The sequence below is a fragment of the Talpa occidentalis genome, unplaced genomic scaffold, assembly GCF_014898055.3.
Source record: "Talpa occidentalis isolate TD23 unplaced genomic scaffold, MPIMG_talOcc4v2.1, whole genome shotgun sequence".
NCBI classification, from domain to species: Eukaryota; Metazoa; Chordata; class Mammalia; order Eulipotyphla; family Talpidae; genus Talpa; species Talpa occidentalis.
In genome coordinates this window covers 98,773,101-98,788,472 of record NW_026555331.1, presented here as the reverse complement: position 1 = coordinate 98,788,472, position 15,372 = coordinate 98,773,101, and the positions used below count along the sequence as shown (strand labels likewise).

Genomic DNA, 15,372 nt, shown 5'->3' with positions numbered 1-15,372 from the left:
TGGGTTAGGAGGCCATTATATTATCCCTAGGAGAGTTGATGGAAATCTGGAGATTGACTGTTGAGAACATGGAATTGGCAGGACCTGGTCACTAAGGACAAGAAGAGCTTTCCTTAAGTTCATTCAATAATTATTGTAGATTTCCTGTTCTGTGCCAGATATTGTTTAGATGCTGGGGAGGGTGATCTAAAAAGGTCAAGGTTCCTACTCTCACAAAATTGTATTGTAGTGAAAGAGAGAAAGAAGAAAGTCCAATAATGGAGTGTACCACATCACATCATGTGATGTTAATTAATATGAAGAGAAATAAAGCACATGGCAGAAATGCTGTGAAGTGATAATTTGAAACTTCTGCTTTTGGCCCATGGAGTACTGTCTGAAATGGTCATGTAAGGAAGTCAGTCTAGCTAATGGGAGGATCAGAGGAGATGATTCTGGGCTTCTTATCCAATAGTTAGCATTGTCTGCCAGAGTGAGGAACATTCTAGTTGAACCTTGTACTGAAAGCAGCCTCATGAAATCATCAGAGGAACTGCTCAACACCCCACAGTCATGAAAATTCAGATTTTTTGTTTGTTTGTTTCCAGTCACTGAGTTTTGGGAAATTTTATTGCACAGAAATACATAAGAGAGATGGAGAAGAATCATAGAGTTACCATTCAGGAATGACCTGGATTGCTGACAGAAGTGAGTGGTTGGCTAAGGCAGAACTTGAAGAAAAGGAGTTATAATTGCCCAGGCTGAAAAGTCTTTAGCCATTCCAGATGGAGGCAAAGGTTAATTAGCCTTCTTTGGTATTATCTTTGAAAGGCCAGGTTTAAGAAAATCATTTTATTCTTTAAAAATTTGAAAAAGTAAAGACCTCAATGAAGATAGCTCATTAGTTTAATATACAAGTTATCACTAATCAATATGTAATTATAATTGTTCAAATCAGATCTTTTAATGTTTTGTTTTGATTGTTATTTAAGTAGAAGTGGAGTAGAGAAAATGAGAACAAGAGAGCCTGAGAAATAGAGAACAAGAGGACCCGTTCTTGAGTAAGGAGACCATAGAAACAAAGGAAGGGACAATTTGCCTTTGGGGAAGGAACAATTTGCCTTTGTTAATTTTTATGTACTTGTATAAAAGGCAATTGAAAATTTAACAGTGTAACAGTGTTTTTTTTTTTTTAAGATTCTTTTTTTTTTTTAAAGATTTATTTATTTATTTATACAAGCACTGGGTACAGTCAGAAGCACGGGAGGGTGAGAGAATTCACCAGAGCCAGAGCGGAGTGCAGAGCAGGCAGAGTGACGAAGTACACTGCTGAGGGGAGCAGCGGGCGGCAGGAGAGGTCTGTGCGCCATGTGGGACCCTTGCCCGGTGACCAGGGATTGAACTGGGCTGCAGAGGCTGCGGGCAGCTTCACAACCCAGCGCTCAACCGCTGCGCCACCGGGGAGGCCCTAACAGTGTTTTGTTATCCAGCCTGTATTGCATGATTGATGAAGACTTTCTTTTAAAAAGACCTTTTTTTTTTTTTATAAATTAGTCATTATTCTTAGAACCTAATATAATACCGGAGTTAGTCTCTGCATTTTGTAAAGTGAAAAAAAACAGGTTTTCTAGGTTACAACTTAACAAATGTTTGATTTTAACATTAGGTCATAATTAGTGGGAAAGAAGTCATAGCCAAGTTTTTTTTATTTTTATTTTTTTAAGAGATAATCTAATATAGTAATATTACTTGTAGCATATTTGTAGTCTTCTTTTTAGATACCAGTGAGGAGATTTCATCCTTTCATTGGCAAGAAAAGGTCAGAAATGGCTTCTAAGGGACTAATAGACCATCCTTGTCAGGCCCCATTAGTCTAGAAATTGCTATCCACTACTCTTGTTCATATGTATCAATTTCCATAAGATTCAGTGCAGAAAGAGAAGATCATTTTATTTTATTTTATTTTATTTTTTTAATAGAGGCATGCTTTTTATTTATTTGTTTGCTGGTTTGTTTGTTTGTTTTGTTTATACATGCACTGGGTACAGTCAGAAGCGCGGGAGGGTGAGAGAATTCACCAGAGCCAGAGCGGGGAGCAGAGCAGGCAGAAGGACCGAAGTACACTGCTGAGGGGAGCAGCGGGCGGCAGGAGAGGTCTGCGCGCCATGCGGGACCCTCCTCCGGTGTCCGGGGAGCAGCTGGGGATCGAACCGGCGCCACAGAGGCCGCGCGCAGCTTCGCAACCCAGCGCTCAACCGCTGTGCCACCGGGGAGGCCCGAGAAGATCATTTTATATTTGATATACTTCTATTATGAACAGAACATTTGAGCCTCAAGAAGAGAATAAACCATTTTTGGTTTATCCAATTCTACAAAATATCTTGGCCTAAATATTGACTCTAATGTTCGAGACATGAGGTTTATACTTCAGTTTGACCAAATAACCTGGGAAATAAAATTCAAGATAAATTGATAGGACAGTGATTAAGAATATGAGATATTTGTATTTATATGAGAGGGCAGTGATTAAGAATAGAGGAAAAATAATGAAATAATTAAATCTATTGATTAGCACTATGGACTGAATGTTTGTGTCCTGCCAGAATTCATGTGTTGAAATCCTAACTTCCCAATGTGATAGTACTAGGGGTGGGGGCCTTTGAGAGGTAATCAAGTCATGAGGATGGAGTTCTCATGAATGGGAATAATGCCCTTATTATTTGGTGTGTATTGTTTTATTCTATTGAAAATGAGCATTCAGTGTTGAATACTATATCCACTCATGAATTTAGATGTAATCTGTGTCTCAGGCTCCAGAATCCTGTGGGAGTGTTCGGGAAAAAGAATTACCCTGAATTATTTGAGGCTCTTTACCCAGTGACTGGGGAGGAAAAATAGGACACTGTTCAAATTAAAATAAATATATTTATAGTGTGCCTTTCTTTTGTTAGTGCTCCTTTTTGCTAAGTGTTCTCACATGCCATTGTTGAAAAAAATCCTGCGAGGTGGACCATGTTGTAGATGAAGCAATTGAAAGGTTAAATGGCTTGTCCCAAGCCCGAGAGCTCGTAAATGGCAGGACTGTGATTCAAACCCAGGGTTTTTTTTTCTGCTTTGAGGCTAGTGATCTTTCTGTCACACCATGGTGACAATCTACCCTCACAACCCCCCCCTTGGGAAACCCCAGGATCCCCTTGAATTCACTCAGAGTGTGGGCCTAAGATGTGGTTGTTGGGAGTAAATGCTTTGTGGTTAAATGACTTGTGATTGCAAAGTTTTAAGAAAAAGCAATAATGCCAGATTTACTTCAGTGTCAGAGATGGGAAAATGATTCAGAATCATATGCTGTTGGATAACCAAATTTGGTTGTAAGTTTTTCTTTTTCAGACATTGGATTGTTCTTCATCCCCTAGTAAAGCCATGATAAGAGAGTAAATGGATTATGACACCACCTTTGAGATGCATTTCCAAGGATATCAGACAGTTAAAGGGGAAGTGAAACAAAATTTTGATGTAAGGAAGCTTCGTCTTTGATGCCCTGTCACTGACCCTTTAAGGCAGCTTTTTCCTTCTTCCTCTTCTTAGCTCTTAATACCTGCCTAACAATTTATAAAGAGCCTGAAAGGTTGCTGTGCTTTTCTGTTAGCTGTGACTGCTGAAAATGGAACTTCTCCCCAGAATATTAGTAGGGAAAAAGAATAGTTTAATTTCTAAATAGTGACATCCTAGTAGCTCAATGAGGATTGCCTTTTGGGACACTACTGACACCATATGCTTCCTAAGCAGTGCCAGAGAAAGACTGTGAATTAGATACTTTATATTAAGTATCCCATAGTATTATTCAGTTAACAAGTAGAAGACAGGACCTGATGACTTAATGGTTGTAGAACTATGGTAAAAGTCAACAGCAAATTTTGAAAAATGGCCTGAAATGCTACAAAATGTTGGTAAATGCTGGGCTCAATATATGATCTGTTCGAAAGAAAAACAAGACGTAATTTTATATAAAGTAGAAATTTAGGGATTGTGCTTTGTTATCCTACAGTTTTATAAAAATAAACTAAGAAAAGGCAAAAATGAATAGACTTTGGTACAGAAAGAGTTAATGAGTCATTTCAGTGCTGGATTTCTGGATAGAAACTTGTAGATGCTGGATTTGCTACTATGTTCACATATTCCAGGAGGTGGTGTGAACTACTATATCTATTTAAAATATGTTACATGTTATATAATATACTGCTATGTATATGCTAATATATAAATATATTCCCATTTCTCTATTATCCTATTATGAATAAAAACATAATAGGGATTGAAAACCTGATCATGTAGCAATTTTAGCTATTTTGGCATTGCTTCTTATTAGAGTGAGATGGATTCATTAGGGGTTATGAGCAGAGTGACATGATCTGAAATGTTTTAACAACATAATTTTGGGCACTAATTTGGGAATATCAGATAATCAGAGTCTCTAGAGCAGAGGGTTAGTATTTGACATCATAACAAAAATCCTGAACTGACTTTGAAAATCAAGTCAATAGGATTTCTTTCTTTAAAAAAAAAAAAAGATTTATTTATTTATGCATACAAGAGTTGGGGTACAGGCCAGAGTTGTGGGGGGTGGGTGAGAGGATTTACAGAGACAGAGTGGGGAACAAAACAGGCAGATCTACTGAAATACACTGCTGAGGGGGGAGCAGCGGGCGAACGAGGAGAGGTCTGCTGTACCATGTGAGTTGTTCCCTGGCTGCCCAGGGATTGAACTCATGCTATGGAGGCTGCGGACAACTTCATAGGTTGCATCTTAACCTGTTGTGCCACCAGGGAGGCCCCGGTATGATTTCTTGATGGATTGAATGGGAGAAAATAAGAGAAATAAGGGTAACTACGGATTTCTGCCTTGAGTAATTTAACAGGACATTGCCACTAATTGAGATGGAGATGTCTGTGAAAGGAAAGGGAATAAGAGTTTGAGAAAAAGGAGTTTGGCTTTAGTTATATTAAGTTTGAGATGTTTATTAAATTAAATTATGAGCTGAGAATTCAAGAGGCAAGCAGGTAAGTAAATCTGGGATTCTGGATATAGAAATTTTATAAGTCTTGGAACTAAGTAAATTCACCCAAGAAATAAGTAAAGGTCTAGAACTGAGCCTTTTGTCCTTCCAGCAGCATTTAGAAACTGGGGAAGATTAAGAAGACCCCCAAAAGGAGATTGGGAAGATGTGGCCATTGGGGAAAGTGAAAAAGGAACCAAGGGAAAGTTTTATCCTAGAAACTAGGTGGAAAAATGTTTGAAAATACAGGGAGTTGTCAATTGTGTTGCTGGTCAGAGGAAATAAGGCCTACAGTTATTAAGTAATGTGGAAATCATTGATGGCCTTGAAGAGTTATTTTGATGGAGAGATCAAATCGAACAGACTTGCTCTTAGCCTTTGCAAGGTGCACAACAAGACTACAACTTGAGTTCCTTGTGCTGGATATTTTCATATTTAAACTTACAATTCTAGATAGCAAATGACAGATGTCTTGTGGCCATGAAGTAATATGCATGAGAAAAAAGGTTAAGAAAACGCAGAAATATTGACCCTAGTGTAGTCTAGTCACTGAGCCAATGCCAGCAGCCACCCCTCTATATTCAAGTTTAGAGAAAGAAGAGAAGGATCAGTCCCCATGTTCACATCATTATACTGGAAAAAGAAATGCTAGGGCCTGGAAATATCCTGAACATGCAGTGTGGATCCACACTCTATCTCTCTTTAGAGTGCCAGCATCTAGAGCAGTCTTACAGGAATGATAAACACAGATTGCTCAGCTTTGGAGGTGCCAGTCATCTGGAAACAGACCTGCATTGAGGTTGATGGGATGGAATCATGAGTGCTAAAGGATGGAGGAAGTTCAAAGTGGGGTGTAACCCCTCCTGCTGAGAGAAAAGGGAGGCTATTCTCAGATGCCTGTTGTCTAGAGTGAACTTCCTGTCATTTTTGGGTAAGCAAGATCCTGTTCTAATTGATTTATAAGCATTCATAAATATTAATGGTTGAATGAATATGATAATATTACTGTAACATAATACTAGCCATTACTAATGGTGATGCAGAGCTATAATAATGATGTGTTCATTATGGCTTCATTTAAGTTTTTGTTTATAGATGTGTGTGTATATGTATGTATATGTATTTAGTATATTTCTAGAATATGTACATATGTACACAAATAAATGTTTTTATCCCTTTTCACTCAGTACATTACCTTGAATGCTCATTGAATGATTGAACACTAAAAGTACTAGTTCAGAGTCTTGACTTAAGAAACAGAATAGGGGCCTCCCCAGTGGTGCAGCAGTTGAGCACTGGGCTGCGAAGCTGCCTGCAGCCTCTGCAGCACTAGTTCGATCCCCGGACGCCAATGAGGGTGCCACATGGTGCGGGAGACCTCTCCTGACATGCCCGCTGCTCCCTTTAGCAGTGTATTTCGTTAGTCTGTCTGTTCTGCTCCCTGCTGTGGCTCTGGTGAATTCTCTCACCCTCCCATGCTTCTGACTGTACCCAGTGCTTGTATAAATAAATAAAATAAAATAAATTAAAATAAAAAAAATTAAACTTAAAAAAATAAGAAACAGAATAGGTTCAGGTCCTCATATCACCTCAGGGCTTGCTCCAAATTTCAGTTTATCCAATTTGCTGAAGACCCCTTTTTCAGTTAAGTCCCCAAATACTTATTCCAAGGCCTCTTTCTAAATTCCTGTTCAAAGCTCTCTTCCTATTTTACATTCTTGCTACTAGTGTCATTAAGTACTTCTGGCAGTACTTACCTGTTTCCCCAATCCATCAAGGTTTGTGTTTGCTAGAACCATTTCGGATGATGGTTCTGGAGTTCCTTGCTCTCTGCATCCTGCTGCCTTCTAGTAACTCTTCCATGCTGTTGCCCCTCCCATTCTCAGACTATTTCTCAATGCCCACTGACGCTGGGTGGTGGTTTTAGTGTAGCTTTCATCAAGATTTACTGACACACAAGAAATTACAACATAGAGAGCAAGGTAACATGCCTCAGTAGTCACTATTCTAGGTCAGGTTTTTTCAGAATATGCCCCCTACTGGCACTCTCCTGAGGCCCACTCCCTTGTCTTTCCTGAGACCCTGCAGGTTTCCAGGGGACAGTTTCTCTTCCCCACATCTGAAAAGCCCTCTTCAAAGTTCTACTTCTTTCCCCTTCTCTCTATGTCACATCTGAGCTCCAGACTTGTCTACCAAGGAAAGGAAAACATTAAGGCAAATAGCCAAACAAACACACTAGGACTTAGAACACCTTCATTGTGCCATTGGGCCTCAAGTGAAGACTGACTTTTATATCACTGCACAGATCGAGTGAAGGTTTATTCCGATCTATCTGCAACTAGATACTTTATTGCTGATGAACTTTCCTAAGAACAAAGTCTACCTCTGAATCTCTTTTCCTTTGTTTAGTAAACACATGTTTATCGAATGTGTACTATGTGTCAGACATCCTACCTAGTATTTGGTAAACATTGCTAAATAACAGATACATTGTTTTTATAATTAAAAGGCTAAGTAGGGAAATTCCTTCTAGACAAATCAGAAAGTTGGTCCTAAGAATCAAGACCATTTTCTACTCTAAAATGCAAAAACTAATTACATCTTTATAGTAATCTTCAGGTTCTCCTGCTTATTCAGAAACCATCTCTAGCAATAGAAAATGGTGCCTTGCCACATTAGTAATGAATGTTTGTGGGGTAAATCTTTAAATTATGAATTGTGACAAGAGTAAGTAATTTAGAATAAATGATGTATTTTTCATATCTAAGAGGCAAGGGATTTACAAGAATAGAATGTATCAGTATACTTGGGGGCTTACACACACACACACACACACACACAGGCACAGCCATTCTGCTGACGTTTCAAAAAGGTCAGCGTGGAATAGGGTGGGTGAGGCGTGGAATCTGTTAGATTATAAAAGTGATTGAAAATCCTAGTCATCTACTAGATTTAGGCACATATCTAATACAAAGACCAGTTAATTGGCAATCTGGAGAGCTTGATTATAGGGATGGTGACCATGTGCTTGTGGTATTCTCCAAGCATAGAGAGCCAATGCCCCCTTACAGTCCCATCTTTACATATTTGTGCTGCTGTCCCCACCCTGGCCCATAATTCAGACACAATCATCATTGTTCTCCCAAGTACAGAACCTTGTTTGTCCTCTCCAGATCATATGCACATGGACCATAGAGGAGAAAAATGTCCTCTTAGTGAAGGCACTGGAAAATCTAACATAATGCAATATAGGAATTCCAGAAGTTGTGATTTTATTTAAGTTGCATATTCGTACATGTGCTAGAATGTAAATTCTTTCAGAGTGCTACTTCAGATCTCCAGTAAATATTTCTGCCCCATCTTTTGGAGAGGCTGGCCTTGGGATGAAAAGTTCCTACCCCATAATACATTCTCTTTTTCAAGCAAATTCTAGGACCTGGGGATTTGTCTGGATTCTAATTAGCCTTTCCTCTGCCCAGATTTTAGTCCTCTTCTATCTGCAACAAAAGCCTAAAAGGCAAGCATACATTGCCAAAACCAGGGGCTTACTTTTTTGCTCCTGAGACAACATATTAAGAAAGTACAGTCTTGTTGTGTACATGTCTTGGATTGAATTCTTGGCTTAAAAATAACCCTGGCATGACTGAGTTGTGGAACATCTGATTCCTTTCTGAGCCTGACTTGTTTCAGGAATCACCTCATTAGCTGTGCATGGTTCTATCTTAGTCATCCTGATGTTGGCACAGGCTGCACTTAAGTTCTTTTAATTTTCTAATTAAAATGTTTTAATTACAAAATATTTAAACAAACAGAATGTCCTATAACAGACGGTTGTTTTTCTACCACCCAGATCTAATAATTATTGTAGTGTCACTATTTTTTAATGAAAAAGTTATAATATGGCTAAAGAAATATCCATTCTCAATCCTTTCTACTCCCTCAGTTCCAGCAATAGCCACTATGTTGTAAATACAGTTGTGAATACAGTTTATTACTGTGTTGTGAATACAATTTATTGTTACCTGTATTATATATACTCAGAAGCAATATCTGAATTAGTTTTATTCTTAAAGTTTGTATAAATAGCACCAAAGTTAAATTTATTTTTCCAGAGTTTAATTTGCTCTCCATGAATTATGATTTATGTATTTTTAAAAATTATGTTTATTGAGGTAACATTGATATATTGCAACAAAATGTATATGTTTTAAGAGTATAGGTTTATACTTAAAAAATCTTTCTTATCATAACACACCCACCACCAAAGTACCAATAATCTTCTACCACAGTCCATTGGGCCCCTTTCCACTTTGCTCCCAGACCCCTACCCACTCTTTCTGGTAGCCTCGGGTCTATAGTCAGATCTCAAGGATTTGTTTTGGATTGGCTTGATGCATTCTTTTCTTTGTTCTTATACTCTACATATGAGTGAAATCAGCTGGTGTTTGTATTTTCCTTTGACTTATTTTATTTAGCATAATCATGTTAAAAATCTCTTTTTGGGCCTCCCCTGGTGGTGCAGCGGTTGAGCGCTGGGCTGTGAGGCTGCCCACAGCCTCTGCAGCACTGGTTCGATCCCCGGCCACCGGCGAGGGTCCCACATGGCGCGACAGACCTCTCCTGCTGCTCCCGCTGCTCCCCTTAGCAGTGTATTTCGGTCCTTCTGCCTGTTCTGTTCCCTACTCTGGCTCTGGTGAGTTCTCTCACCCTGCCGTGCTGACTATGCCCAGTGCTTGTATAAATAAATAAATAAATCTTTAAAAAAAACAAATCTCTTCTTAAGGGCCTCCCCTGGTGGCGCAGCAGTTGAGTGCTGGGTTGCAAGGCTGCCCACAGCCTCTGCAGTGCCAGTTCAATCCCTGGCCACCGGCGAGGGTCCCACCAAAAAAAAAAAAAAAAAAAAAAAAAGAAAAGAAAAGAAAAATCTCTTCTTAAAAGGAGGTAGAGAAAGGTCTTGATACATTCATCGTATAGAGTGCTGTATATACAGTTAACTATGACCAGACTGTATTAATTATGCCAATTTTAAAAAATAAATGAAATCACACATATTATCAGATTTCTGTATTTAAAAACCTTTGAATATGAGGGGGAAGGAATTTACCCTCAAAGATACGTAAAGAAAGGAAGTGTACTTTTGCCTCCTATCAAAGGACTGCTGATTTAGTTAAGATATAATGACATATACAAACAGTTGGAAAAGTGCTTCATCAGAAAGTGCCTCACAAATTAGCAAATATGGATTTGAGTTTGGGAAATCCAAAGGACATATTTGGAAAAGCCCATCATCACCATGCAGTTTATGGTTGCTTCATGATCATACTAAGTTGCAAAACATGAAAGCAGAATAAATTAACACATAAACTCTTCATTTTGGCACTGGGAAAATTTAATTACTTTTAGACATTTGAGCATTTTTTTTTTTTTTGCTACATGAAATGTAGATAAGAAATTGCTGCAATAACTTAGAAATCCTTGTATGAGGAGTAAGAAAGATATGTCTATGGCTTGAATTCATTCTGGTTCCTCTTTTTTCTGATTTCAGTCTGTGCATATTTCTTGCAGAAAGATTAGATATATAAAAAATCATGAAGATGAAAAAGTTGCTCACAATTCTTTTATTCTGAAATAACCACTGTTAAACTTTTAAAAAATTTATATACTGTGAATATCATTACTATGAATAAGTATTATTTCAAATCTTATTTTCTTTCATAGTTTTAAAATTATAAAATAAATGATCAAGCACTCATATATAAAAAATCTGTTCTTGACTGCTACTTCCTATACAAATTTAAATCTGCTGTTTCAAACATTTCATATGTATTTCAAATATTTTCTATGTAAACATTTTACAAACAATGATTATCCAGTTATCCTCTTACGCTTTTTCATTTGTTCACTGAATTATGGTAGAGTGTTATATTGGTGTCCCCCAATGAACCATGCCACCTGAAATTCGTATCCTTTCTCATACTGCATGGGCTTGGACATATGTCTTGCTTTGACGAATGGGACATTAGCAAGCTTGTTGCACACAGAGCTGATAAGAGCTTGTACATTAGGGCTTATCCTTTTGGAATCCAGCTGCTATGCTGTAAGCAAGGTGATTTTAGACTTCTGGATGAAGAGATGCATCATGGAAGTGAGCTAAGTGTTTCAAAGTGACATCCAACACCACTTGACAGATGTTTGTCTTCTTGGATGTTCCAGTCTTAGTTCACTTGGCAACCAGATGCAGCACAACAAGTGGCTCCAGTCTCAGTTCACCTGGCAACCAGATGCAGCACAACCAGATGCAGAAAAAGGAACAGAAGAATGAGCCCAGTCAATTTACAGTATCTTGAGAAATAATAATATTTGGATGGTTTATTATGCAGCACTCAGTAACTGAAACAGTAATATATAGATTAATTTTCATGCATCTCATTCTTTTAAATTTCTACTTAGTGTGCAGTAATTTTGTCTTCACTTGATAAATATTTTGCTTGTTTGCACTAGCGGTGTTGCAGTGAACATCGTATTTAACACCAAGGCAAGTATCTTTTTGTCCCCTAAATTTTAATGATCTGACAGTCATTTACATAATTTTACAAATTTGGGAATACAGTTTCACACCTCCCTGTGTGCATATGCTTTGTTCACCCTACACCAAATCTCCAGTGCCAATATACTTCCCTCCCTCTCCCTTGCTCTTTTCTCCCATGTCCTCTGGTAGCCAGTACATTTTTCATAGGAACTCTAACAGTTGTTTTTGTTAACTCAAAATTGATAAAAGACTTGGATGTGAGACCTGAAATCTTAAACTACATAGAAGAAAACACAGGCAAAATATTTCAAAATATTTCATAACATAAATTTTGCGGATTCATTTCCAACAGCAAGGAAAACAAAAGAGAATATAAATTATCAGGACTATATCAAACGAAAAAGCTTTTGCACAGTGAAGGAAAACATAAGTAAAATGAAGAATCAACCTATAGAATGGGAGAAAATATTTGCATACCATACATCAGACAAGGGACTCTTATCCATGATCACAAAGAACTCAAATAGGAAAAGAATAAAATGGGCAAAAGTTTAATTAGACACTTTTCCAAAGAAAATGTATAGAAGGCCAACATCATCACTTATCACTAGGGAAATTCATATCAAAACCACAATGAGATACTACCTCACACCTGTGCAAATGCCCCATATCGAAAAGACTAGAATCAACAAAGTGCTGGCAAGTATGTGGAGTAAAAAGAATCTGTTAGTTGGAATGTAGACTAGTCCACCCTCTATGGTAAGCAGTATGGAGGTTTTTCCAAAGATTAAAAATGGATCTGCCATACAAACCAGCAATTCTATTCTTATGTATCTACCCAAGGAATGCAAAAACACTAATCCAAGTGGAAACCTACACTCCTGTGTTTATGGCAGCACTATTTATAACAGTCAAGCCATGAAACAACCTAAGTGTCCAAAAATTAGATGAGTAGATCACGAATGTGTATTTACTGCTGTTTTGGGGTATAAGTATTTGTAAATGTCTATTAATTACATCTGATAATGACCTTATTTAAGGTCATTATTTCTTTGTTTACTTTCTATGTAGATGATTTATCAATTATATAAGCAGTGTGTTGAGATACCCTACTGTTAATGCTGTCAAGGTATTGCTTTAGGTTTGTTAATAGTTGTTCATATAATTGGGGGCACCCGCCTTGCCTTGGAAGCATAAATATTGATGACAATTATGTCTTCTTGATGAATTATTCCCTTGATAATTATTGCCTTTTTTATCTGATTAACTTTTTTGACTGAAAGTCTAGTTTATGTGACACGAGAATAGTAGTTACTCTATTTATCTCTGTCACTGATTTCAAATTCCTTGCTCCAGACTTTCACTGTAAGGCTGTATTTGTCTTTGAATCAGATGTGAGTTTCTTTTATGCACAATATAGATGGGTCATCCTTTTTAATCCAGTCTACCATTCTTGGTCTTTTAATTGGTGAGTTCAGGCCATTCAGTGATTGGTACTGATACATGAGACTTCATTACTGCCATTCTTTCTTTTGTTTTTGTTTTTTTCATTTATTTTATCTTTATGTTGTTTCTTTTTCAATGTGTTTCTATCTGCTTTTTCATTTGGATGGCTTTCTCTGGTAGTTCTCTCACTTTCGTTTCTTCCTCTAAGGGTCTCTATTGTAGGTTTTGGTTTGTAGTTACTATGAGGGTTGTATCAAATTTTCTTTATATAAAATAGTTCTTTTTGTGCTGATACCAACTCACTGGCATTTGACCATACAGATTCTCTCTTCTTCCTCCCCTTAAGTGGTTTGTTGTTATTTCATACTATTCTTATTTATACTTCTGGTTCTATATTGCTATTTATTACCTTGCTTAATGTTTTGTGTTATTTATTTTTTATTTTTATGTTGAACTCCTTTCAGCATTTCTTGTAGGGCAGTTCTGGTGGTAGCTACTCCATTAGCTTTGGTTTGGAGAAGCTTTTGCATCTCAATCATATTTGAATGCTAGTTTTGTAGGATATGATATTATTGACTGTGAGTTTTTCTCTTTTAGAATTATCAAAACATGTCATTCCAATCTCATCTGGTCTTGAGAATCTGCTAAGAATCTGATGAAAGTCAGAGTGAGGTGCCTTTATGAGTCACTTTATTTCCTCCCTAATAATCTTTCATTTTTTTCTTTATCATTGACTTTTGATAATTTAGCTATGATGTGTATTGCTGTGGGTTGTTTTTCATTTCAATATTTCTTTTTTCAGCTTTCTAAACATACTTTTTTATTCTTTCCTTAGGTTTGGAGAGTTCTCAGATATTATTTCTGCTCCCTTGTCTCTCTTCATCTTCTAATGGACACTAGTATTTCTTGTAAAGTTTCTTCATTTTTTCCTAAATGTTAGCTCTCTCTTTTTATCACTGTGTTATTTGTATAGCTATACCTTCAGTTTTCAAAATTCTCCCTTCTACTAGCTTAAGTCTAGTTACTCTGATTTCCATATTTGTTCTCATTTAATTCATGTCTCTTTTTATGATTTTTGGATATCCTCGTTCTCTTTACTTAAGAACTTTTCTGATTTCTAGATGTCTTATCTAATATCCTGAACCTGCTTTTTGTATTTCCTTACACTCCTAAGTCTTTTTTGATTTTCTTTATGATTGTTATTCTAGAATCTTTGCTTATTAGGTCCTGAATTTCTATGTCATTTGTATAGGTCTCAGGACCTCTGTTCTTCTCTTTCAGCTTTTCTATCTTGTGTTCTGATGATTCTTGTTTCCTGGGCATGTGTGTTGCCTTATTTGCTTTGTTCCAAATTGGGCACTGGACCTTTATTTTTGTTTGCTTACCTTCTTTGTTTAACTTGGATGCAAGTGAGGGTGGGAGGGAAAGCTGGAGTCCAAAGAATTTGGCTCATTTTTAGTGTAGAGGGAGGACTATTTCAGTTGGAGAATTTTACACTTGTCCCCTTGGTCTTTCACCACTATTCGCTGCTTCATGGAGCCCAAATTCTAGGGCCCATGTCTTCGCCACTCATATTGTATGCAAACATTTACTATTAGTTTTTGAAACATGAAAAGACTATGACATATTTTCTTTAGGAATGTATACGGATGGAGTAAAATTATGAAAAAAGATATGGACATATGCATCAAATTCAGAATAGTAGTTACGCTCTGAGAAAGTGATGGCTATGTTATTAGGGATTAGTTCTCAGAGATTTCCAAAGTTTTGATAATGTAGAATTATTTTTCATGAATATGGTATTAATTAATATTTTATAATATGGTATGGCAAATCTAGACTTTAGATTAAATGCAAATGTGTAAACATTTTAGTGTTTTCAATATATTTTATGCAAAATAATTGTTAAGAATAAAAGTTCCCAATTCAAAACCAGAAAATTTGTGACAGACATTTTGGATTATGGTTTAATTACCTAGCCCCAGGAAAGTATTGACATTAATCCTGTGGAAGCTGTTAAAGTTGTGTAAGTTTAAATAAGATTGTAATTTGTCACAACAGCATTAATAAAGGAATCTGTTCATGGTTTTTGATTAATGCCAAGTGTGATCAACACAAGGGAGTTCATTAAACTGCATATCACATGGATAATTTAATATGTCATTGTGCCTGCTAAGTGCTTTGATTGTGTGCAGCCTGAGTTTTAACGTTGTACCTCTGATGCCACTAAGTTCTACTAAGAAACATGCTTCTTTTGCTGTAGATTTTTCTTTATGCATACTTATTTTTTGGACATGTTAAACATTTCATATAAAATATGTAGTCCAATTTGGAACAAAAAAATTCTCTCTTGGCTTATTAGTG

General features: G+C 36.9%; 1 protein-coding gene across 4 annotated transcripts in view; it reads left to right on the top strand.

The window, feature by feature from the left end:
* Positions 1-500: 500 nt before the first annotated feature.
* MACC1 (MET transcriptional regulator MACC1) overlaps positions 501-15,372 on the top strand; it is a 319,768-nt gene continuing 304,896 nt past the window's right edge. For all 4 annotated transcript variants that reach the window (XM_054692410.1, XM_054692411.1, XM_054692414.1 and 1 more), the window contains exon 1: positions 501-687. The gene's annotated coding sequence lies outside the window, so the exon portion shown is untranslated. The remainder of the gene's footprint in view (positions 688-15,372) is intronic.